This window comes from Ambystoma mexicanum, chromosome 10 (genome assembly GCF_040938575.1).
Source record: "Ambystoma mexicanum isolate Mex_15411 chromosome 10, UKY_AmexF1_1, whole genome shotgun sequence".
Classification (NCBI taxonomy): Eukaryota; Metazoa; Chordata; class Amphibia; order Caudata; family Ambystomatidae; genus Ambystoma; species Ambystoma mexicanum.
In genome coordinates this window covers 1,176,461,058-1,176,488,674 of record NC_090932.1, presented here as the reverse complement: position 1 = coordinate 1,176,488,674, position 27,617 = coordinate 1,176,461,058, and the positions used below count along the sequence as shown (strand labels likewise).

General features: G+C 48.1%; 1 protein-coding gene across 6 annotated transcripts in view; it reads left to right on the top strand.

The window, feature by feature from the left end:
• The window catches only part of OSBP2 (oxysterol binding protein 2), a 2,072,116-nt gene that overhangs the window by 1,996,159 nt on the left and 48,340 nt on the right, over positions 1-27,617 (top strand). The window lies entirely within an intron of this gene.

The window sequence follows — 27,617 nt, the reverse complement described above, 5'->3', positions numbered from 1 at the left end:
CCTACCGTGTCACAGGTCGCTTGCTGTGAGTCCCGGTGCGGATTGGGAGTGTGGAGAGTTGTTGGTGGTGCCGGGGTTCAAAAGATCTGAGCTGCCTGAGCACCCGGTACCATTTTGGTAAAGTACCCACAGCGGGCATCCACTGCGGGGGGTTGTCCTATGGCTCAACCCCTGTCTCATGGAGACCGCAGCCAGGTGCAGTGAACCATACAGAGCAGGATGCTGGGAGGAGAGGGAGGCGACCCCCGAATCAGGTGGGTGATCCTCCCTGCCCGACCCAGAGAGATTGCAGTGGGGGCGGCTCCTCTCTGATCCCGTGCAATATAAGCTGTGTGGATGAACGTGAATGCTGCTCTCTACACAATAATGTCTGCATTCTAGGTCTCCTGGAGAAATCAGAAGGTCCTAGGCTAGAGCTCTTTCTTGAAGAATGGCTGGTTGATTTAGTGGCACCCAAGAAATTCTCCTTTTCTCCATCGAGAGGGCCCATTGGATACCCTCGGAACAGCCTCTACCTGGTGCTGCACCTCACACGATAATTGCAAAGCTGCTTAATTACAGGGATTGTGACGTGCTGCTACAGATGGCCCACGCAGCAGGGCCAATTACCTACAACGCATCTAAATTGCCTTCTTTCCCGACTACACAAGAGAGGAGCAGCGCGCCAGACAATCATTTAATCCACTGAAAAAGCAGCTGCAAGCCCTTTGAGTTAAATAAGGACTTTTATTTCCTGCCCAACTCAAAATATATCACAATGGAACCACCCACCATTTTAAGGATCCCAGAGAAGCTGGGGCTTGGGTCCAACGACATCTGGATAGCGAGACAAAGTAATGCCGGATGAGGGGCAAACAACACCCCCTGTCCGCAACTGCACCTCCACCAGCAGGCGCCCATGACCAGACTCGGGCATGGCAGAGGGGGACCCCGGCCTTCACAAAAAAAGGATGTGGGCGCAGGATGGGCTGCAGGCTTAAGGCCTGTCTCACGATAAACAGGGCTCTCACTTTTTCTGGTCCGCTCCACATGGCCACAGAGGTGGACACGCCTAGGCTACAGCAAGTACACCCACTCCTTTTTATTCTTGTTCTCTCTCATTTTGGGAGTTTGAGTGTTGGTGTTCAGATATGTTTGGGTGACAGGTACTTCGGGTTGGGGCGGAGTGTGGGGTGGGGGAGTTTGGGGAGTTCTAGTTTTCATTTGTTTTGATTGGAACAATGTGTATGAACACCTCTCCACCATGGCAGGCCCTGTTTTGTATGTAATCATTGGTCATGCTGCGAACATTGCCAGACATGTACCTAAGACCATATGTTCCTCTCATGTCATGGAACGGTAACGGTCTTGGCCCCAGCATTAAGAGGCGCCTGGTCCTGCAATTTTTAAACAGATGCTCCCCTAACATAGCCCTACGCAACGAAACACATATGGCCGGGTCAACATACACACTCTTTCGTAGATCAAACTACAGGACCTCTTTGCATTCTGGCTTCTCTAGGGAGGCCAGAGATGTACTGGGCTTGATTCATTAGTGCCTTCCTCTCAAAATGATGTCAGTGTACCAAGACCTTAGGGGTAGATTTGTCCTGTTGGTTAGCAAAGTGTGGGATGCAACCATTGGCATCCTGGCAGTGTACACACCTCCACAGCTATCCGTAGAGTTCCTTACTGATATTCTAGACACACCCACAAAACAGCAAGTAGACTTATGGGTCCTAGGCAGGAACTTCAACAATGTCATGGATGTGACCCTAGATTGCACGCATCTGCGAGATAGAAATCCAGACGTCCCCACAAAACTGACAGCCTTTTCATCAGTGCTGGGTCTCTGAGCTGTCTGGAGGGATCTGCACCTGCATGAAGGCAGATACTTATTCCACTCCGGGGCCCACGCTTCTCTTTCGTGGCTGGATTATATCTTCTTCCTGCAGCAAGATACACATAAAGTTATGACAGCACAGTATCTCACCCACGGGATCTCTGACTATTCGCCATTAGTGATTGAGGTCTAAAGTAACACCACGAAGCCCACCCTGAGCTAGCGCTTAAACATCTACAAAATAGGGTTGCCTGATTTTGTGGAATGCATTCAGTCTAAGACTGCTGAGTATTTTGACATTAATGGTGGCTCTGTGGGCAGCCCAGTGATGATGTGGGAGGGATATAAAGTGGTCTTCTGAGGGGAAATGATATCATGGATCTCGGCACGAAAGGAGGGTCCAACTTCCGTGAGTGCTGGAGGCTGAAAGCGAGGCCACCAGGCAGGAGACAGAGTTGCTCCTTATGGCCAGAGAAATACTCTGCAATACCTCCTTGGACAACGCCAGGCAGGCTGATCAGGAAATCTAAAGTCGCATTTATGAGTCAGGTGGCAAGGCAGGGAAAATGTTGGCATGGCTCGAGAAGAGGGACAAAGGGAACCAGCAAGTCTGGAATCTGCGATCGGATCGAGGGGAGGTGGAGAAGACGGACCGGGGTATAGCTGAGATTTTTGTCAATTATTATGCACAGCTCTACCGGAACCCCTGTGGGTGGTGAGATGCCACCATACTTCATGCCCTGATCCTCCCCCAACTGTAGGAGGCCCAGCACCTTCAGTTGAAAGCTGACATACAGAAGAGGAAATTGCCCAGGCTGTTGCCCAGCTCCACTTGGGGAAAGCACATGGCCCAAATGGATTCCCAGTTGAGGTATGGCAGAAGATCGAGGGGACAGTGATCAATCCTCTACACAATATGTTTTATCATTGTAGGGAGCAGGGCACCCTCCCCACAGACCTCCATAAAGCCAGTAGTGTGGTTCTTCCCAAGCAATCTAGAAGTATGGTGGAAGGACCTCCTAAAATGGGCGGGCGCCGAGACAGTAGTATGGTATGAGGCGGCTAATAGAAGGGAAGGCGAAGAAGTGGGACCACTGATACAATGGAGACAAATGATAGCTACGTTGCATGGGCCAACCTAAGGGGACCCCAGTGACGATGACAAGCCCGAGAACGCAGAAGAGAATTAATCCTGGGCAATAAGAGCCAGAGGCATAGGGGGAGAGCTTGAGTTATGGGGGAAGCGAGGGGGGAAGACATAAAGGAGAAACATGTATTGTATGCCATGATAACTGCAACTGGAAATGTTGGGAGTGTTTGTTGTAAAAATCAATAAAAACTATTTTTTTTAAAAAACCTCTGATTTGTGGTGTCCACTCTTTTCTTTTCTGTGTTTGTTTTGTTACAAAAATCAATAAAAATTGTTTTAGAAAAAAAAGAAAGAAAAAAGTGTGATGTGAATTGTTGAGAGGGGCCCCAAACACAACCAGGACCCTGCTCTGGTGCAACACTGTTTAAGAGAATAAGTGTTGGACAAAGAGTCTCAGAGGTGAGAGAGCCAGTGATCCACCCCTCCCCACTCAATCTCCTTCTTGGAAAGGCCTTTGTGGAAGCTTCAGTCATCGGCTACTCCTGGGGGGGCGGGGTCATTGAATAAGGCATCTCACACATAGAGCTCAGAAAATCATAGATGCTTGAGCCCCACTCTTGAGGGGAGTGCATCCCCCCTCCCCACACCTCACACCATTAAAGAAAATTGAAGAAGAGTCATGTATCAAAGCCTAGGACATTAAGGGCTTATGTTCGGCTCTGGGTTGTGGGAAACAACATGTGGTTGCTTGTCAGATAACTTAAAGATGAATGGACACGGAGACAGATGGCCTCAGCTTACACCCGCACAATAGGTTTCTTCTATTGTAGTGGTAGCTGACTCATAGATACATTTATAGCTAGGGAATTTTGTTGACACTAAATCCTGGCCAATGATTTATTTTCAGGCCTTGCTCGTGCAGCATTTTGCTCCTGGGTAAACCGACAGCACACGCCTCACCAGGTCAGTGCTTTTGAGCTTGTTTAACACATCAGTGCCACAGATAGCAAGTACTTCTGTGTCCATTAATCTGTAGATGTTTCATACACTAACTGTAGCCTGCATTGGAGATTTCAGTTACCCTATTACAAGTACAGCATTATGTATGTTTTATATATAGGCTCCATGTGGAGTCTGGAAAAAGACATTCCCCAAATGTGTGATCGTGGACAAATCTCACCTCCCTCTCTGCCTCGGTTCTTATATCTGGCTGAAATGAGAGCGCCTGGATACACAGTTGTTAGATGCATCTGAAGGTCATATGCCATCACTTCCTGTGATGTCACTAGGGGCGAGGTCAAATGACATCACGTCCTGTAATGTAATTGGAGGTCAAGGACCATGTGATGTTACTTCGCTATCCTTGGCATTTTGGTGAAACGACATCCATGGTTCTCACTCATCCTTTGCGGACATTACTGGAGGAGATGGGAATCAGAAGCCCCCTCTAAGAAGAGTGAAATAGTGGACATCTAGCTGGTTGTAAAGCGGGGACTTGCAATTTACCAGCAACGTTTGCGGGACCAAGCTCACAACCCTGAGTGCCAGTGTTAGTGCGGAGCCTGCACCCTTGCTGCGTGCGGCAGGCGTCAATCAGGCAGCAGTGACACACGTCACTAGAATGAAATTTTAGAGGGGCAGCAGGGGCATTTGAGAGGGCTTCATCAAAGAGAAGATGGTGGTTGCATAGTTGTAATGACATGTTGAAGGGGACACTATTGAACTCTGCGAGATACAGGGAGAATACAAATTTCACACATGCAAATTGAAGGTGTAGGGCCAAGAAAAACACTCAGTTGCAAGCCAGTCATGTGGTGGTTATGGTAATTGCCTTTGTGTCTTCTTCATGGGACTGTAGCACTGCTTAATACTAAGATTTGAAGATATTTACTTCAAGGGTGTGAATAACTCGGGACACAGTAAAAAAAAAAAGAAAAAACAATGTGGCAGTCAGCCGTTTTATAACACAGCAATATGTATATATATAACGTTGGTACTTTGCACTGCATACTTTACAAAGCGCATTTGCGTCAGCCCTCCGGGCCATCACTTCCATATGGGCATACGGATGTGTTATCACCCCGTTACCTTTAATACCCCCTGACAAAGAAGCACTGATAGCTTTTTGGTGGTCATTTAGTGTCTCAGCTCCCAGCTAGCGGGAAGTAGCAGGGACGTCATTTCACCAAAATGCCAAGGGTAGCGGAAGTGACATAACAAGACCCTTGACTCCCTGATGACATCACAGGAAGTGATGTCATTTGACCCCACCCTGAAGTGATTTCACAGGAAGCGATGGAACATGACCTTTCACCCGTTTACAAAATAGGAAGTGGCATCACATAGCATTGTACACTACGAAAAATATGGTTACTATATCACTATAATGTGATGTACATTTCATAAACGAATGGATCGCCATATGTATCGTTAAGAACAGTGTCTATAGGCCCATATTACCAAATTACTGTGAATGCAAGCAGGCGTCCATGACCAAATGATGATGATGTGTTATTATATAGCACTTACGTCTAAGCGCTTTACATAGAAGAAATATAGACCCAATATCACCCAACTTGTGCTGGTACCCATTTATCAACCTCAGAAGGATGAAAGGCTGAGTTGAGGCATTTAAGAACAGACTAAATCAGTGAATCACCCCCTGAAGTGTGCCTGAAATAAACCTTTAATGAGTCCAGCAATTATTGTATAGAATTCCAGAAAGACACATTTTTTGGCATTCCTATTCTTTCTTATTTAGGGTCAGTGCTGAAAGTGTTAGACTTGTGGCACTTCTGTTCTTATTTTTCTTCTTTTTTAAGGGGCCTGAACAAGAAAGCTAGCCACTCCAGAATTAAAGAACCGTATGGTGCTGGCCACAGCCCAGGAGCTTGCATTACAAAAAAAAAGAAAAAGACTTTCTTTTTTTTTAGAGGTCGCAAGGGAGACCACAATTGTCGCACTTGAGACCTCTGGCGACCCCCAAATGACGTCTCTGAGCATCACCTTATCTAACACTTCATTTAACATAGCTAATAGTGGGGGGAGCAACTCCGCCTTGTATGTTTTGTAGAACTCACTGGGGAGTCAGTCCACTCCCGGAGCCTTACTGGTTGGTAAGAGCTTGATCACTGCTTCTAGTTCCTCTAATGTAATTTGAGCCTCTAAGTTCTCCCTCTCCACTGTCCCTAGTTTAGGAAGGCCCATGTCCTCCAATGTTTCTATCACCTCAGTCTATTCTCCCCCTTCAACATCCCTGTACAGTTGCTGGTAAAACTCTAGAAACCCATTGTTCACTTCCTCTTGAGTATTGAGTAATTGTCCATTCATTCCCCGTATTGCCCTGATTGTTTGTCTGGGTGTCTCGCTCTTATATAACCAGGCTAACAGCCTACCCGGTTTATCACCCCCTGCATGCTGTCTCTCTATGTATTTTGTATAATTCAGGTTACATAGTCTCACCCAATACTCCCCACAATCATGTTGCAATTTTCGTATGGTTTCCATCCCCTCAGGGGTGTGCCCATCTCTATGCATAATTGTCTCTATTTGCTCCTCCGCTTCTTGCAGCTCCCGTATTATCCCACCCTGCAGACCTTTGGATTTAGCAATTGCTGCTCCCCTCATCACCACCTTAAATGCTCCCACGGTGTACCAGCTGATTCTACACTCCCGGTGTTATGTTTAAAGTATTCCACAATTTCTTTTCTCAAGTCACCCCTAAACATTGTATCTTTCAATGCTTTGGCCCTAAGTCTTCACGTTGGGATCCTTGCCCTGGGTGGCATATTCAGTGGCGAGTGGTCAGATAGGACTCTCGCTTTGAATTCCGACCGCACTAACTCCCCTGCCAACGCTGGAGCAGCAAACATATAGTCTAACCACATGTATAAGTTTTGCGGGACCAAAGAGTGGGAGTATTGCCTGTCTTGTGGGTGGTGCATTCTCCACACATCCACTAGGTTAAAATCTCTCAACAAGGTCCTTAAAGTTTTAGCTGCTGGGGTAGGTTTTCCATCTTCCTATCTGATCTATCCACCCTGGGATCTAATGTACAATTAAACTGCCTTCCCGATGTATGGGCTATCTTTGTCGTATAACGTCCTGAAATAGCCTGTAGCATCTTGATTGGGAGCATGCATGTTGATAATACACACCTCAATGTTCTCCACTAATCCTCTTATTAGCACCATCGTCCCATCTGGTTCTACGGTTGACTGTAGTAGCTTAAAAGGGACATGTGGTGCTATCCACGTGATGACCCCTCTGGCGTACGCCGAATATGTAGCACCTATGGTTCTACGGTTGACTGTAGTAGCTTAAAAGGGACATGTGGTGCTATCCACGTGATGACCCCTCTGGCGTACGCCGAATATGTAGCTTCTATGGTAGTCCCCCTCCATTCCCTCTCTACCATTGTCTGTTTTTCTTTTATTAGGTGAGTTTCTTGTAATAAGGCAATATCAATTCTCTGCCTTTTCAAATACAATATAACCTTATTCCTCTTCAAGTAGCTATTGAGCCCCCTCACATTCCAGGTCACTATCTTGAGGTCTCTTATCTTATCCGTACCCTGTCCCGCCTCTATCCTCCCCCCATCTTCCGCTCCATGCACAATGGTGTATAGGTGCAAGCTCGCTTTCCAACTGTTAAACCCCTTCAAACTCCCCAACTCCCTCCCCTTGCCCCACTCTACCCTTCCCCAACTGTTGCCCAGCTCCATCCCTGGATCTCAGGCCTACCCGCATCTAGTCCCTCCTTGGGACACAGTGGGGATAGCGCTCTACTGGTATCTCACCTACCTACGGGGATAAGAACGCTTTCCGTATCTACCTCTCGCATCGCTGCATCAGTTTATTGTACTCACGTATACCACCGGTTCTCCTGTGCGCTTGCCTCACCGATAATTCCTGTTACACACTATATTCTAGTCCACAGGTCTGTATCAAGAGCATGTTGAAAGTACCACTTTTGCTTAGTGCGAGTCCATTAAAGGTGTTAAAGTTACTCCTATTCATTTATCTGTCTAGCGCCCTTTAGACCTTCTGCGCGTATCCCGCCCCACACACAGCATGCCCACACCAGGACAGACGTTGGTTCACTTATTTTCCCTGCCTTCTGTCCGGTCATCCGCATTCGCCGGGCAATTCTGCATATCCATCCATTTCGTCACCTCTGCTGCAGACTCGAAGAACACCACCTTGTCTTTATGCAGCACCTTCAATCTCGCCCGGTACAGCAACATGTATTTAAAGCCAGACAATCGTCACTTGATCGACAAGTAGCTTAACCTCTGCCATTGCATCTGGAAGGTGTAGTCTTGGTATGCCGTTATAGTGGTCGACGCCCTATTAATGGTGCCACCCTTGCGGAAATATTCCAGAATCGTCTCTCTGTCTTTATAATTTAGGATTTTAGCGATGACCGGCCGGGGGGGTGGGTGGGGCACCTGGTGGTGGTTTCTTTGTCAAGGCCCCGTGCACTCTCTCCACAGTGAACCCCTGCGTAAGCGAGCCGGGTCCTATTTCCTGTAATAGTAGGTTTTCAACGTAGTTGATCGGGTCTGAGCTCTCCACTCCCTTCGGCAGTCCAACGATGCAGATATTATTTCTTCGTGCCCTGCCTTCTGCCTCTTCCGCCCGGTTCCCCAAGTTGCGCACTTGCTGTTGGAGCACTGAGATCTTGTTGGCCTTTGTGCAACAGCTGCCAGCGTTCGCCGCCACCTCCTTTTCCAGATTACCTGTGCATTCCGCCAGGCCCCTCACATCCTGTCTCAATAGGTTGACATCTATGCTGACTGCGTCTATTTTAGTCTCAAGGGATGTTTCCAATTCTACAATGGCGGAACCCAGCTTGGATTCCCATGCCGCTTTCATCTCTGCAATGGTTTTGATTTTTTGATTTGATTTGATTTTATTTATGAAGCGCTAAAAACCAGGCCCAGGGGCCCAGGATTTGCTGATCATCTCTTGGTGAGGCAGTCTCTCCATGTCTGCTGCTCTCGGGGGCGGGGGAGGGGGTTTCAAACTCTCTGCAACCTGGGGAGATTTGGCAAATATGTCCATCAATGGCTGTTTACCTTTCAGCTTGCTAGTTTTGGATGCCATGTCCCCTGCTCCGATCCAGTTAAGGCCCCTTCTACCCCCCGTCCCTGCTCAAAGTTCAATGTGCGTCACCTTTGGGAGCCAGGCAGTGTCTGTGTGTTTGATCGCCACTGTTGGATCCTCTCATGGGCCGAAGGTGCTGCATGTGTGGTACCTCATGGCAGGCGTAGTCCCGTCTTTATGTCATCCCCCAATGAACACTTCCATCCCTACTGAGGGAACTCCTCACCTCGCCTTCAGCTTCGTCTGCAATGGGGGTCCGCTGTTTCGTGGTTACCTTCAGCGAATGTTTCGAGTCCCAGTTTCGGCTCAGTGCTACCTTCAGCCTTGTCGTGTGTCTAGGGAGGACTGGCCCCAATCAAGTCTCATCAGCTCAACGCGTCTCCCGCTTGTCACTTATTAGTGCGTGGATCCGCCTTACAGCACCTTCCCTATGCGTATTCCCAATCACTATGTTGTGCCCTGCGGGGGTTCTCTCATATCTTTGTGCCCCACCAACTGAGCATGACCAGTAGGGTCCACAGTTCAGCATGTAGTTCCCCCTGTCATGTGATCCTGTATGTTGGGAGATGGAATGCCCTTTCCTGCAATCTGTCGTGCTACACTTCGCTACTGTGTGCTGCAGCCCGTATTTATTCCATTACAGGTGAGCCTGTGTGACACGTCATGCTAAGCATCAACAAACCCCCACTGTCCTGCTGGGATCTGCGCTCTCGCCGCACATGTGTCAGTTATCCTCTTGCCACAATGTTACTGGGGCCTCCGGAGCATACTGATTAAGTCCAGTGCCTCAATGTGCCGAGTCGAGTACTGCAATAGTGCAGGAGATTCCTGTAGCTCACAGCATGTAACGCTGCTCTTCGCTCTCTCGGAGCCACACTGAGAGGCTCTTTCTTCTTCTTTTTTTTTCCTTATCTTTCCAAGCTCCTGCCAACATATAGAGTCATCGGGGGCCTCGCTCGTTACTGCCTCCATGCCTGCAATGTCGGATGCGCTGCTATGCCAGGCGGGACCCACTGCGCCGGTCCGGCCGTGCACCGTTGGGTCCCAGTCAATACCGTGATGGCAGTTGCATGCAGCCGTCCCTCCTGGGTTGCTGCCACATTAAAGCATTGGTGCGCCGCTCATTCGCGAGTATTCGCAGGCTCCTCACCTTGCCTCCCAGCTGATTCGCTTCTTCACCGAGACGCCTGTTTCTTTATTTTGGGTCCAGGGGCGGCTGTCATTTTATCCCCGGTGCTCTTACAGTGCAACAGTGTCGCGTTTTCTGTGACAGTTCTATGGATCTGGCCTCAATCTTCTTTAAAGTGTGCTGCACAGTTTCCCACAGCCTTAGATGTCTCTCCAGTGATGAATGCTGTGGTTTAACCATCCATTAAGTACAGGATCATGTCCGGATCTGCAAGAGCCTGCAGTGGAAAACGTCCTAGCTCATGGCTGCCAAGCCACGCCCCCATCCCGGTGCATCCCATAGTTAGTGGGAAAGTCTGGTAAATGAAACAAATCACAATTTTCATAGATGTTGTCATGGTCATCGGGCCAGGGGCACTGACCTTACAAGGTCACACACACAGGGGGCCCGGGTGGACACAATACTGGTGCCTTTGGCGCCAGGCTCATAAAGAACAATAAATAAGACAATGCATTTGGGTCAAAAACATCTTTATTATGGACATAGCACCTCATGTCTGGTGCATTGTGCATTTAACAAGTGTAACTTACATCTTCACAGCAGCCCCACGTGCACTCTTGGGTGGGGCTGCTGCTTTTGGATTGCCTGGCATGTGCTGGCTCACTGGGAGTGGCAGGGTGTGGCAGGCAAGCCAAGCCTAGTGGGCGTGCCGACAATCACTGAGGCAGAACCTTTGCGTTATTCTGCACTTCCATGCAGCGTAACGCTCACCGTCGCCTGAGATTCAATTTACCTGGGGAAATCCTGTCATCTACATCCATACTTACCATCTGGAGGATCTTGCTCTCACCTGCACGCTTCTTCCTGGCACCGCCGCTCACCTGAAAACATCTCAGAGCGCAGACATCTTCTTCCTGGCACCGCAGCTCACCTACAAACATCTCGAGCGCAGACATCTTTCTGGCACCGCGGCTCACCTGCAAACATCTCGGAGCGCAGACGGCATCATCTGGGCACCGCGGCACGATGCGCTCCATCCGCACTCGCAGCACCTGCAAATAAAAGCAAAAGACAAGGTTAGACACGTAACAGACATTAAGTTTAAGGTCGCACTACCATTAAACCTCGCGCATTCCTGTTAAACCATCACTCACCTGTTGTCGGACATTGTGGTCGCATCCATTTTCCGCTCATCCGCGTTCCGCGCCTCCACAGCCACTGTTAGGCCGCATTTCCATCTATTTGGGGAGAAAACAGAGAGGAACGTTATTCAGGAAAAAACAACAGCATTGAGAGCAATAACATTGAGCCAGAAACTAGAAAGGGGAAAAGACAAGAGACATTGAGAGAAAGCAGAAAGAAGGGAAAAGGCAAGAGACATTGAAGGACACGTACTACCAAACCGGAGGAGCATAGTCGCAGCTGGACTGGACTACTACTTATCAGGAATCAGTGAAGGAACTTGATTACATCAACAAGCACCCCTGCCAGAAGTAGCAGGACGGCGAGCTCATCATTCATACTTACCAGGTGAGCCTTATGGTGTCATGATGCCTACCCCCGGGCATCCGGGCCCAGCCCAGCAGCCTCGGAAGCAGGCATCCAGACATTTATTGAGACCTCAGCAGCCCCGGCTGGGGGCTATCTGGGTTCAGTCCTGGCGCCTTAGGTACCAGGCTCATAATAGACATCAGTCCTGGCGCCATAGGCGCCAGGCTCATAGACATTACTTACCTCCTGCAGACCATGCTGCAAATGAATCAAAGCCCACGTGAGGCCTGGATGGGACTATTTTATTACAGGGACTATTTTTTACTCGGGTGTGGTTCTGGGGAACTTCTTACCTGGGACTACTTTCCAGGCTATTTAAACCACGCCCGAACAGCAGCTCATGCTTCGCGTTATTCTGCACTTCTGCAGCATGACGCTCACCGTGCCTGCAGCATCCAGTCCTCTGCCGTGCCCGCCTCGAACCTGGACACCATCCTAGAAGAAAGAGAAATAAGAACAAGAACTTACCTTTTAATTTTCATCTGTTCCCGAATTCGCCGCACTTCAGAATTGGCAAAGACACGTTGGAAATAAAAGCATTGCATCGCTAGCAGGCGCGCCGCGCCATACTTACCGGTCTGCATCTCCACGGTTCAGCGCTGCAGCCATCATTTCATCACTGCATCCGTGGAACCTGGAAGGGATAAAGAGAACAAGGTGAGCCGGGTGCTAACAAAGACAATCAAAGCAACCACATTATACTCACCAGAGTTACCGCTCCCCTGGGCATCTTTCATCAGCGTTCCACCCATTTAATGCCGCACCTGTAGGAGGAAAGAACACCTGTTAAAGACATTTATTTCGCTTTTACTGGACAACGTTTATGTAATACAGACTCTTACCCACGCGCAACCTGCAGCACTTCAGGTGAACTCTTCTCGGATTAAGCTGCAATACAAAGGGATAAAAACGAGTGAATAACAGACAATTGAACTCTATAGACATTCTACTATACTTGCCATTTACCAGAGTCCAACACGTCTGGAACTCGCCCAAAATCTTCAAGCCAGTGAAGCAACTGGGATTCTATGGGCCCCTGCGCTCGGTGCAGGATGGAGAGCTCATCATTACAAACAATAAGGTGAGACAACAAAAGGGGAATATCGGGGTGCTTAGAGGGAACAAATTAAACAAGTGTTTCCTTGCATCCACTGGGTGGCTAATTCCCCTCCTCCTGCTTTTAGGAAACTACTATTACGAATCAAGCAGACGAAGTTAGGAAGGCCGGTCCAGTCAGCCGTCTCTGCACTACGAATAACGCTGGTGGAGACCTTAGCAGTCCAGTTCCGATCGACGCCCCCGTGGGAATCAGGTGAGCGTTACAGAACACGAAGCCCATCTACAAATCCTCACCCAGGCGTTATGGAGACCTCAGAAACTGACCAACTGGCCCAATTATTAGGGGAACTTAGAGCAGAAGTGCACTCCGCCCGTCAAGAGACTAATGCCCTCAGGAGAGAACCGATTGTGTCAAAGGAGCGCACTGATGATCTTGCTAGGCAATTGCTGCAAAACCAAGCTGGGCAAACACCCCTAACTGGACTTGGGGGGAATCCTGTGCAAGTGATTTTACCAGGAACTATCCCTTTAGCTCCACCTGAACGCTTTGCTGGGGACGCAAAAAAGGTTCGCAGTGTTTATGAATCAATGCCGCTTGCACTTTTTATGCAGACCTGGAGCCTTTCCGAATGACCAAGCCAAAGTAGCCTTTGTATTATCATATCTTAGTGGAAGCGCAGCAGATTGGTCCATTCCACTAGTCAACCAGGATGACCCCCTTCTCCGGGATTTTCAAGGTTTTCAAATGAGCATGGAAAAACTATTCGCCAGACATTCACAGGGACAGACCCTGGATAACAAACTCTTATCCTTACGACAGGGTAACCACGAACTGTTAACCTATATCGCAACTTTCAATAGGTTGGTGGTGGAAACCGGATGGCCTGAGGAAAAGCGAGTTACATTATTTCACTGTGGACTTCGGGGAGAACTCAAAGACGTCTTGGCTCAAGTTGTGAATCCACCTCAGGATTGCGCAGAGTATATAGACTTAGTGGTCCAGCTAGACCATCGACTCCAGAATAGAAAGGCTGACCGAGCCAAGTTCGAGAATCGGGTATTAGTTAAACCCAACGTTATCTCCAAAGGGACTGATGCATCTGAACCTATGCAGATCGGGGGGGGGGTTAGAGGACCCTTAACGCAAAAGGAAAGAGAAAGGAGACGCCAGATGCAATTGTGTCTGTACTGCAGAACCTCAGGACATTTTCTACGGGATTGCCCTACAAAACCACCCAAGAAGGTGGTAGGAGTTGCTGATAAAGGCCAAAGAGAACCCGATTCGGGAAACGACCATGCCCGACAAGCATAGAGGTCTGCTTGCCGAGCTTGAAGAAGGACACTCAGACCTCGCACCTCATCATACCAATGGTCCTTGTTGATCCAAAGCAGCCATCACGTATGCACGCAGTAAGGGTATATATTGACAGTGGGGCCGTAGGAAATTACATGGACCATGATTTGGCTTCAAGGTTGAATCTACCTCTTTGCAAGAAGACCACTTCGGATGTCATCACCACAGTCGATAAAACTGAAATAGCCTCAGGGCCCGTAACTCATTCCACTACAGAGATGACACTGTTGGGTCAAGACGGGCATCGAGAAGCTATTGTGTTTGACTTAATCATGGCCCCGCAGTTCCAAATCATTCTGGGAATGCCATGGTTAGAAACACATAACCCTTCTATTGATTGGCGAGAAAAGAAAGTGACCTTCCCAGATTGTGCACGTACCTGTTACCCGAAAGAACCTTTGAACAAAGGCCTGGCCACAGTTACTACCCCAGTCGCGCAGTTACCTCAAGAATATCAAGACTTTTAAGATGTTTTTCAAAAAGAACAGGCAAACACATTACCGCCTCACAGACCATACGATTGTCAAATCGACCTCTTACCAGATGCACAACCTCCTTGCAGTAGGATCTACGCCCTTACTGAGCCCGAAAATCTTCACCTACGACAATACTTGGATCAATACCTTGCTAATGGCTTCATTCGGCCATCCAAGTCTCCGGCATCCTCAGCTTTACTCTTCATGCCTAAAAAGGAAGGTGACCTTAGAACGTGTATAGACTACCGCACGTTAAATCAGATTACGGTAAAAAAACAATACCCCTTGCCTCTGATCCCCGAGTTACTAGACCAAGTAAAGGAGGCTTGCATCTATACCAAGTTAGATCTCCGAGGGGCATATCATCTGGTACGTGTAAAGAAGGGCGTTGAATGGAAGACTGCCTTTCGCACCAAGTACGGATTATTCGAATATCAGGTGATGCCCTTCGGGTTGTGCAATGCACCAGCAGCCTTCCAGTATTTTATGAACGATGTCCTTCGTGAACCCATTGACGTCTATGTTGTTGTGTACATAGACAATATTATAGTGTACTCCTCCTCAGAATCAGACCATGTTAAGCACGTTCGTGCAGTACTTGAGAAACTACGCCAGCATAAGTTATATGCAAAATTGGAAAAATGTGTTTTTCATACTACAGAAGTCGAATTCCTCGGATTCATCCTGACTCCGAAAGGGGTCCGAATGGACTCTCGAAAGGTGGACGCAATTCTCAAGTGGCCATCACCCAATTCAGTTAAAGGGGTACAAAGCATGCTTGGATTTGCTAATTTCTACCGCAGATTTATTCCGGACTTCTCACATGTGGTACACCCCATCACAGCACTTTTACGAAAGACCAAACGCTCCTTGTGGACTGAAGAGGCTGAAAGAGCCTTCCAAGAATTGAAATTGAAATTCACGTCTGCGCCTGTCTTAAAGCATCCACGTCCCGAACTTCCATATATATTGGAAACCAATGCATCCAGTTTAGCCATGGGAGCTGTCCTATCCTAGAAGGATCCAGAAACCGGTCAACTTCATCCAGTAGCATTTTGGTCTAGAAAGTTCACGGCACCCGAGTTGAACTATGCGATCACCAATAAAGAATTGTTAGCCATCAAATCAGCCTTTAAGGCTTGGCAGCATTATCTTCTCGGTGCCAGGCATACCATTACTGTAATCACTGATCACCGGAATCTGCAGTATTTAAAAACAGCCAAGGCCCAATCGTCGTGTCAACTTCGATGGGCATTATTCTTTGCCGAATTCGATTTTGTGATCACCTATCGACCAGGTTGTAAAAACGGCAAGGCAGATCCATTATCCGGAATAGGAATGGGAGAAACATATTCCAACCCGGAACCGGTACCTATAATTTCAGAACAAAGAATCCTCGGCATAACTACAGTACAGACTTTAGAAGACATTCATTTCAAAATCCAACTACTTTTCGATCCAGCAGCCCTGCAGGACTGGGTAAAGAAAGGCCAAGACTATTCTGTCATCAATGATCTACCTTACTATCAAGGGCGTTTATTTCTACCTCACAAGGAACTACAAGAACTAGTCATCTCCAATTATCATGATGCTCTGATGGAAGGACACCCTGGTATCGCAAAAACCGAGGCTAAAATTAAAAGACAATTCTGGTGGCCCACCTGGCGAAAAAAGACGTAAAGTCGTTCGTGCTGTCTTGTGGTATCTGCACCCAAAACAAAAGTCAGAAGAAAAAACCAGCTGGCCTTTTACAACCATTGGATATTCCGCCTACACCATGGCACACTTTGTCTTTAGACTTTATTACCGATTTGCCTCCATGCAATGGATTCAACACCATTCTAGTTATCGTGGATCTTTTTTCCAAGATGGCCCACTTTATTCCTTTAAAAGGGTTACCTTCCGCTTCAACTTTGGCCAAGGAATTTCTCAAAAACATTGTGCGAATCCATGGATTTCCTTCCATATTGGTCTCTGACCGAGGTAGTCAATTCATTTCGCAATTTTGGAAGAAATGTTGTCAATTGGCGCAAATCGACATAAGGTTATCAACCAGTCACCATCCCCAGACTGATGGTCAAACGGAGAGGACCAACCAGACTCTCGACCAATATCTACATTGCATGCTACACCAAACCGAAAGCAACTGGAAGGATATTTTATGGATTGCTGAATACGCATACAATAACTCAGTACATTGAGGAACCGGACAGAGCCCCTTTTATACTATCTTTGGGCATCATCCTCGAACCTCAGAACTCGACTCGCCTCAACACTTAGAAATGCCTGCAGTAACTCACCTGCACTCTACTATTACACAAGCCTTTAAAGAGGCATCAAAACATTTGAAACAAGCAAAAGAAAAATACAAGAAAAATGCCGATCAACATAGAAGTCACACTCCACCATACCAGATTGGGGATCAAGTTTGGCTGGCTACAAAACACATACCTCTGAAAGGAACTCAAACTTTTAATCCTCGATATTTGGGACCTTACACCATCAAGGCCATTATCAACCAAGTGGCCGTCAAATTGGAATTACCCTCTAACATGCGGATTCACCCTGTCTTTCATGTCTCACTTCTAAAACCAGTTCAAGCTGGGACTAGATTAGCCAAACCACCCGACCCCGTCCTCATAAATGGGGAACCTGAATTCGAAGTTAAAAACATCCTGGACTCTAAGATGGTTAAATCAAAGGTTTTTTATTTAATCGACTGGAAGGGCTACAGACCACAAGAAAGGTCATGGGAACCTAGTGACCACGTTCATGCGCCTCGATCCGTGAAGAAATTCCATCGAAACATCCCAGACAAACTAGGGCCAGGGGGAAGAACAAATTTAGGAGGGGCCTTGGGGGGGACGAGGGGGAGTGCTCTCATGATGCCAACCCCCGGGCATCCGGACCCAGCCCAGTAGCCTCGGGAGCAGGCATCCAGACATTTATTGAAACCCCAGCAGCCCCGGCTGGGGGCTATCTGGGTTCAGTCCTGGTGCCTTAGGCACCAGGCTCATAATAGACATCAGTCCTGGCGGCATAGGCGCCAGGCTCATGGACATTACTTACCTCCTGCAGACCATGCTGCAAATGAATCAAAGCCCACGTGAGGCCTGGATGGGACTATTTTATAACAGGGACTATTTTTTTACTCGGGTGTGGTTCTGGGGAACTTCTTACTTGGGACTACTTTGCAGGGTATTTAAACCACACCCGAACAGCAGCCCATGCTTTGCGTTATTCTGCACTTCAGCAGCGTGACGCTCACCGTGCCTGCAGCATCCAGTCCTCTGCCACGCCCGCCTCGAACCTGGACACCATCCTAGAAGAAAGAGAAATAAGAACAAGAACTTACCTTTTAATTTTCATCTGTTCACGAATTTGCCGCACTTAAGAATTGGAAAAGACACATCGGAAATAAAAGCATCGCTAGCAGGCGCGCCGCGCCATACTTACCGGTCTGCATCTCCACGGTTCAGCGCTGCAGCCATCATTTCATCACTGCATCCGTGGAACCTGGAAGGGATAAAGAGAACAAGGTGAGCCGGGTGCTAACAAAGACAATCAAAGCAACCATATTATACTCACCAGAGTTAACGCTCCCCTGGGCATCTTTCATCGGCGTTCCACCCCTTTAACGCCGCACCTGTGGGAGGAAAGAACACTTGTTAAAGACATTTATTTCGCTTTTACCGGACAACGCTGGGTAATACAGACTCTTACCCACGCGCAACCTGCAGCACTTCAGGTGAACTCTTCTCGGATTAAGTTGCAATACAAAGGGATAAAAACGAGTGAATAACAGACAATTGAACTCTACAGACATTATACTTACGGCTCCTTGCCATTTACCATGGAGTCCAACACGTCTGGAACTCGCCCAAAATCTTCAAACCAGTGAAGCAACTGGGAATCTATGGGCCCCTGCGCTCGGTGCAGGATGGAGAGCTCATCATTACAAACAATAAGGTGAGACAACAAAAGGGGAATATTGGGGTGCTTAGAGGGAACAAATTAAACAAGTGTTTCCTTGCATCCACTGGGTGGCTAATTCCCCTCCTCCTGCCTTTAGTAAACTACTTTTACGAATCAAGCAGACGAAGTAAGGAAGGCCGGTACAGTCAGCCGTCTCTGCACTACGAATAACGCTGGTGGAGACCTTAGCAGTCCAGTTCCGATTGACGCCCCCGTGGGAATCAGGTGAGCGTTACATATGGGATGGTACTTGGCCGCAGAAATCGCATCTTGGGTCGAAGGGTTTGGGAGGTACCACAGTAGCCTAACGCCGCACTCACGTTTTCCCATATCCACGCAGGAGCAGTGCCACCAATTTCCGCCACCCACAGCTTATCCACAGGGGATGAAACCAGAAGGGGAGGATCTAACTCCAGGGAGGGCTGCAACCATGCCCCAATGCCTCTGCAGAGACCAGGTGACCGTAACAGTTGTTCTTAAACCAGATGTACACAAATGACCATCGTACGTATGAGACACCATTCATGTCCTTGATATTGTCAGCAAAATTAAATGCAACAAATATTATATTTTATGTATTATGGATGTCAAGTAATTATATACTTCTATAGAGCATGGTTTAGCTCTAACAACAATTGATCAGTTCTTTAATAGAAATCTGCCTCTTTTGCACTACAAATGGAAATGATCAAAGAATTATTGGCATTCACTTTTCAAAACACATATATTTATTTAGCAACACACTATAGTGGCAAACGAAGGGAGTGGCCATGGGGGCCAGTTATGCACCCTCATTGGCTAACCTCTTCATGGGTATATATGAATCAATGCATTTTTTCACCTATCCTGATTTCCCAGATAAAATTCATACCTGGATTTGTTACATTAACAATATCTTCCTAACATGGAAGGGAACTGGGTGTGAAACGACTACATTCCGTTACCATTTGAACCATTTGAACATTCACTCAGTTGCCACAAGAGCTCAGTTTTGACCAACATCCCGAAAGGGGAATTGTTAAGAGCAAGAAAGAGTTGCAGTTTAGAATCTATCTAACAATAAGCCCACATTATACAACACAGATTTTTGGAAAGTGGTTACACCACTAAATGTATAGAAGAAGCTAAAAATCAAGTGAATAGTTTGGAAAGGACCACACTACTTTAGTCCAAAGGCAAACTTAGTGTGAATTATAATAAAACATGTATGATCGCAATATATATCAGAAACAATAATGACATAAAGAACATTTTCAGAAGACACTGGCACATGTTACTTGATGAAGATTTGACCCGCTATATTTCTGATCTGCCAGACTTTGTATTTACAAAAGATCCAACTTTAAAAACACAACTAAGTCCTAGTTTCATGAGCAATCCTAATCCTCCAATACAAATTAATGTGATAACAGACCAAAAAATGAGGGGATTTTTTAAATGTATGACTTGTTCAATGTGTAAACATGCTTCAAACAATGTAAAAACTTGAGACTAGTGACAAACTACGATTGCCAGTTCTAAGAACCAAGCCATGCGGTCTAGTGTTTTGGGTGTGGCAGGCCTGGAACTACTTTCCCTGGTACTACTTTACCTGGGCTATATAAACCACACCCTGACTGCAGAACACGCTTTGTGTTATTCTGCAACCAGCAGCGGGACGCTCACCGTGTCCAGCTCCTGGTCTTCAGCATCTTCCTGTAATCCTGCAAGAACATGATTATTCTGTCTTACCGGAGAAAACACCATCCAGCACTCAGCATCTCAACTGGGATGCAATCTGTGGAAACCGAGAGAAGAAGAAACATCACTCACCTGTGAGTACTAGCTTAAGGACTTCCGGCGAACCACTAACACAGCTGCTGTTCGAACATTGCGACCTGCAATAACGACAAAGGGAAAAACAATATTAGAGCACGCGCTTCCAAAACATCGAATTCCATCAGTCTTACCTGAATTCCATCGCGCTACGCCACACTTCCATCCGGAGCACCACAGCAACATCTGCAAAGGAAAAGAGACATATTTAGGTTCGCTTTCAATATTAAACAACTGCACAGCGCTGTACTTACCTTAACGGATTCCGGGGGCCTGTATTTCATCGCGCTCTCATCCACTCGCAGCACCACAGCGGCCTGTGAGGAGAAGAAGAAGAAAACACAGGTTAGCTTTAAAAGACAATAAAGGCGCTACGCTTTGCGCTTTCTCTTACCTAGAAACGTGCCTCTCCATCCGCGGGATATCAGGTGAGCGTAACACTACTGCCACTTTTGACTATCACTGCTCTTTCTGCTTGTTACTCCCATGTTGTCATGCTGATGTGCAATGCTTCTTGAAACCCTTTGCCAACATCTGAATCTCTGATTGGAAAGTCATATCTTGCTGTTTTTGCTTTTTGCTAGAAAGTCAAATCTTGCTGTTTTTGCTAAATTCACTGTATTTTGCTTGTATACTGTTGCTTCTCTGTAACCTGCCAGCCCAGTGACATCGCCACTCTCTTTTGTCCCACACCTACCTGCCTTAGCCCCGCAAGTGTCTCCATCCTTTCCTCGCTTCAACCCCCATGGCGTTTTCTGTTTCTCCAATCTTTTCCAACTGCTTCTCCATTGACTATCCTTCCCTTCTCATTAAGTCTGGTAGGAAGAAGTTCAAAAGGATAGCTTGGGCTCTAACCCTGGCCTTCCTATCTCCGACACCTACTCCAATACTTCCTCCAGACAGACCCTCACCGACATACACTTTGTCGATCCTTCACCAGATCTATGAACTCTTCATATGATCTCAATGCTCTATCCCATCTCCTCCTCTCCCATTAATGGTGGCACTCGCTGGGAAGTTCTCATGGCTTCCTTCGACTCGTCTAAAGTCATCATAAATGTCTACCTTAATGGCACTGTCATGGTCCAAGGCCCTCAGGCCAATCTCCTCCTCTTTGATAGGTGCTTTTCTCGCCTCATCAATTTCCTCTCATCTCCTGCTCTCCCCACCTCTCCCCCCTTAGCTACCTTGCCCTCTCTCTCCTCCTCCTCTGCCCCTCCTAGGGCTCTTTCTCCTCCGCAGGGCATACCTCTGATCTGTACCCCTCCCCAGAAGGTCTTTAAGGCTGGCACCTTTCTTCATATTGCCACTCTTTAACTCTTGCTCAGCTGTCAAACACTCCTCTGACATCTGCCACCTCCTTGAAGAATTAGACCTTGATATCCTTGGTCTTACTGAGACATGGTTCACAGCCAGCTCTGTCAGCTTTAACACTCTCCTCCCTGATGGCTACAAGATCCTCTCGCCACCCAGATCCTCCCGGTCCAGTGGGGGAGAGGGGGTATAGCCTTGATCTTGATTCCTGCCTCTATCATTCCCACTCACACCTACTCCTCTTTTGAATGCCTAGTCTGTAGGCTCTCTCTCTCTCCTACCCATTCTCTTACTGTGGCTAGCATCTACCGTCCTCCTGGTCAAATCACCTCATTTCTCTGAGTGGGCGGACCTCTCCTCCTCCCTCCTGGCCTCTTACCACTCACATCCTCCTCCTCGGTGACCTCAATATCCATTTAGACTCTCCTTGTTCCTCATCTGTACTCTTCGGTGACCTCTGCGACTCCCTCTCCCTGTCCATCCTCCCCTCTGGCCTGACTCACTCTGCAGGGCACACACTCGATGGCTTGATCTCCTATGACCTCTCTCCCAGAGTGATCACTCCCTCCTCTCCTCTCATCTCTCCCTCTCTTCCACCCAAGCCAAGCCTACCCAAACACTGCCACCTACCTTCTCGGACATCCGGCCCATGAGTGTGTGTCAGTTTAGGCTTTTGCCACCACCTCCTCTCCCCGCTCGACCTCTGGCTGTCTCACATCCTGGCACAGCCCTGTCTCTGCTCTACTTTTCAATTTCTGATACTCTTGATGCTCTTGCCCCTGTCATGAGGATCCGTTTGAAGTCCAAAGCTAAGTGCAATTCCTGGTATCACTCTGACCTCGATACACTTAAACGTAAGAGTAGGGCGGCTGAGAGGAAATGGATAGCTTCTTGTTCATCCTCTGACAAACTGGCCTGTCGCCTGCTCCAAACTCAATACCGACTCTCAGTCCTCACCAAGAAGAGAGTCCGCATTCAAGCTTGTGTCTCTGTGGCATCTAACAACTCGGCCGATCTCTTTAAAATCTGCAAGGAGCTGACCAACCCTGCTGCAGTCTCTACCCCTCCTGTTGCCACCCAGGTTCTTTGCAATGCCCTTGCCTCTCACTTCATCTCAAAACCCCAGGATATCCTGTCCACCACCCCTCCACCCTCCTTCTCGTCCTTTCCTCTTTTCTCCCCTGATGAGGTCACTAGACAAGTCCGATCTATGAAAGCCTTGTCCAAACAGGTTCATCTCTGTTCCTCTAAAACCATAAAGGACCACATTGACACCCTCGCTCCGGCCCTTGATGATTTTTGCAACCACTCCTTTTCCTCTGGATCCTTCCTCTCCCCTCTGAAGCACTCCCTTGTGCATCCTTTTCTCAAGAAACCCACAGCTGATCCTTCTTGTCCGGCTAACTGTCGCCCAATTTCTATTACTCCCTTTCTGGGCAAACTGCTGGAAAAGTTGCCCATCTCTCAGCTTAACCTTCATTCCAATTCTGTTGGCTGTCTCCATGACCACCAGTCTGGCTTCAGAGCTGCCAGAAGCATGGAAACTGCTCTCCTGAACATCTGTGAAGATCTGCTCTCCAACCTTGGCTCTAACATTCCCTCTGTCCTCATCCTCCACGATCTCTCTTCTGCCTTCGACACAATCAACCATACCATCCTGCTCAACCATCTCCGTGATAACCTGGGTATCACTGATAAGGTTCTGGCCTGGCTGATCTCTTTTCTCTCTGATCGACCCTCCCGGGTCCAACTTGGGTCCTTCCTATCATCTATCTTACTCTCTACCTGTGGTGTTCCCCAGGGGTCTAACCTCTCGCCCTGGCTTTTCAACCAATACCTGGCAACTCTCGCCCACTGCATTGCCATTTTCTGCTCAAATTTCCAGTGCTACGCTGACGACACTGAACTAATTTTCAGGCTTCCTTCGGCCACCTCCTCGCCCTCTCTTCCTCTCTGATTGCCTAACTGCCATTCAAGATTGGTGTGCCGCCAATGATCTTTGAATGCCAGCAAGACGGAGATCCCTCTCATCGGCACTCCTTCACCATCCTTTCCTCTCACTCTCTGGCTGGCCTCCCTTGGCCCTCCTCTTACCCCCACCTGCGAGGGTAAGAACCTCAGGGTCATCTTTGACTCCACACTTTCCTTCTCCGCCCACATCTCTGAGGTCTGTAAAAAGTCAAACTTCCTACTGTACCTCCTCGGAGATGCTCTGCCTTTCCTCTCCTTCCCCCAGAAGCTCATGGTCTCCCAGGCTCTGGTTCTCTCTAGGTTGGACTATTGTAACAGCCGCTTTCTAAATCTGCCTGCCTCTACTCTCCACCCTCTGCAACTAATCCAGAACAGGACTGCGAGACTTGTCCTTGGCCTCAAGCCCTGGGATCATATCTCTCCAGCTATGAAATCTCTCCATGGGCTCCCAGTGGATGCAAGGATTAAATTCAAAACCCTCTGCATTGTCCACAAGGCTTTCTGGGGCCTGGGTCCAAAAATACCTTCAGCTATCCTCCGAAAATACATCCCCTCTCGAGCTCTTCGCACCTCTACCTCTACCTCCCTCAGGGTCAGTCATTTTTCAAAGAAACAAGCTGGGGGTAGATCTCTGTCTTCAGCTGGGGCCTCCCTCTGGAACAGCCTCCCTGCCACTCTAAAACTTGAGGAGAACCAGCTCCGATTCCGGAAGCACCTCAAGACCTTCCTCTTTGCTTCTGCCTTTGCTCCCCCTCTCCCCTGCTGAACTGTTCTCTCTTGGCACCGTGCACCTGGCCACCCTCTGTCCTCCAGGCAAGACCTTCCTCTTTGCTCCCCCTCTCCACTGCTGAACTGTTCTCTCTTGGCACCGTGCACCTGGCCACCCTCTGTCCTCCAGGTCCAGGTACCTGCTCACCGTGCTAGCCTTCCACACTTTCCCCGGGCCACCCCTTGCACTGGGGTCTGTATCTGTACCCATACAGTCTCTCCCCACCTCCCTTTTTCTTCCTGCACTTATCAGACCTACCCTGTCTGCTGCCTTAAACCCAGCACTTGCCAATTGTTGGCCTCACTACCACTGTTTGTTGCCTTTATTATTTTATTTATTTATTATTATTTATCTGTTTCTCCTTTGCTCCGCACTTTCCACTTCTCCCCCCCTTCCATGCACTTGCACGTTCTCAGTGTCACTGGGCCAAGTAAGATCGTTGTTTTGTTCTCCCTTTTCTTGTTGCGCTCTGAAACAGTTGTGTACAAGCGCCATAGAAATAAAATATCAATATCAATATCAAAAACCTCCATCTCTGATGGATTAAGGTGAAGGTGTTTGCAGACAATTCTCCAAGGAATATATATTTTCCAACGCATCTGGTGTCAACATCTCTCTTTCAATGTCCATCAATAGCTGAGATTTGGCTATTTAGTGCATTATCCTGAAAAAAACCTAAAATCTCAAATCCCAAGTATATGAACAATCTCCCACGGTGTTGTCATTTGTGGCGTCACCGGCCTCCAATCACCTGACGGTGCTGACTGTGTTTGCGGCGGCCCGAACCACACACACAGTGTCATACATCTATCATGATCCTGCTTCCCCTCAAGCGCCACTAGCTGAATCACAGATGTCATATATATAATGTCACAGGATTAATGAATGACTGCACCAGAAATGTACAGAAAACGGGAAAATCACAACAATAGAGATAGAAGCAAAGTGCTGTGATGTGATAGAACCACCGCCACCATCATTGCAGTTGAACAGATTGGGATGCACAGCGTGGAATTCATGGGAGGTTAGGCCACCATGGCCATATCCCGAACCAGCAGGCCAGTTGGAGGGTACCCTGTGCAACACCATATGGGGGCAATCGAGAACAAGCGCAGCATCACTCTGGACGAAATGGGGTGGGTGGTTAGTTATTGCGCAAATATGAACCATAGGATGTACAACCCATGGTAAATTGCCTCCTTAAAATGATCAGTAAGCGTTCAATATCTGGGTAGACTTGCCACCTGACCCGCCTAGAAGAATCTGAAAGCACAACCTGTACGCCCCTTGCGGCAAATAGTTGGAGCATAGACTGTCAATGCTGCTAACTGTTTTTATCTCAGCCGTAAGAATCGACAGAAGAAGCCAAGTACCTGAGCGGGCTCCCTATCGACAAAGCGCCATCAATGGCGGCAAGGTACGTATTATACACCACTCCACTGGCTGCAGGCATGGCTATCCATACACATCAGCATACAGCAAGGACTATTACAAAATGTGGTCGTGCTGTTGACATAATTCTCTGCCTACTTAAACCAGACTACTCCTCAACACCTTTGACAGCAGAATGCCGCACAGACCTATGACAAATGTGGGCACGCTGAACACATAGCACGTCTCTAGCGCTGACACCACCCCTACTCCTCTCAGCACCCATCCACATGCCTGACCGCATGGGTTACTTCTCTACCAGAGCCTGTCCAGCTTGTCCAGCCCTGTTAAGCCTTTTTTTGGCCAAATGCACACACTCATCCTAATTGTACTCCCTGACCGCCAACACTCTGGACTTCGGTCCTCCGAGGGCGTTCCCACTAACAGCACATTGAGACTATAATAAAGTAAAAGGAGCTATACAAAGTATAGCAAGTAAGCAGTTAGAGAGGAGGAATGAAGGGAGGCGGTGAAATCATAAAATGAGAAGAACATTTGGGATTTGTTCGCTTAAAAGTGTTGGGAGAAGCCAAATGAAGCAATTGTACTGCGGTCGCCTCCAGAAATCACCAGTACAAATTACAAAAGTAGTCTAAAAAGGAGTGTACACTAGGCAAGAAGTAACACACTTTATTCTGGGCCAGGCACAGCTGGGAATGAGAAATTCAAATAGAATGCAGAACAGAACTGCATGAAAAGTGCTGTCAAAAGTAGGCCACAAAAACAAAAGCTAATATAATCTCATAAACTAATTGGCATCAAAACACATTCCAACATTAGAACATTCCTCCACAGGAGGTTGATTGGTGGGATTGTATCATTCCCCTAGAGAGGGACATTATCTTAACCTTCTTCTAGCCCCAGGAGGAACTGGAAGGCAAGAGCCGGCCCTCCACTCCGAAGGCCCGCCTCAAAAGGCCTCTGCCTGTCGGTCCCGTCCCCAGATTGCACCTTTGCACGTGCCAGGGAAGAGGGCAGGAGCCCCCTCCCCATCCAGGCTGCGACTTCAGGAGAAGCGCGGTAGAAATCCACCTGCTACCATCGGATACGTCGATCCATCTACTCATCTGCTGCAGGGTAAGGTGTAGAGCGTATGCCCACCAGTACCTCTCTACACCCCATGTGCTGTGCCGTGGAGCCCAGTTCACAAACTACCCTTTGATACTTTTGCTATATTTGCTTCACTGCTGTTCAATACCACGTGCAGGAGCACTTAAGATGGCCGCCGTCGTATAGTTTATTGCCTGTTGCCTAGCAACCGGAGGAAATCACAGCCCGACTCTATTGGCCGCATCAACCTTCTAGCCCCAGGAGGAACCAGAAGGCGAGAGCCAGGCCTCCACTCCGAAGGCCCGCCTCAAAAGGCCCGTGCCTGTCAGTGCCTTCCCCAGATTGCACCTTTGCCCGTGCCAGGGAAGAGGGCAGGAGCCCCCTCTCCATCCAGCCTGCGACTTCAGGAGAAGTGCGGCAGAAATCCACCTGCTACCATCGGATCCGTCGATTAATCTACTCATCTGCTGCAGGGTAAGGTGTACAGTGTATGCCCAGCAGTACCTCCCTCACCCCTTGTGCTGTGCCGTGGAGCCCAGTTCCCAAACTGCCCTCATACTTTTGCTATATTTGCTTCACTGCCATTCAATTCCACGTGCAGGTGCACTTAAGATGACCACCACCATATAGTTTATTGTCTGTTGCCTAGCAACCGGACGCAATCACAGCCCGACTCTATTGCCGCATCAACCTTCTTCTAGCCC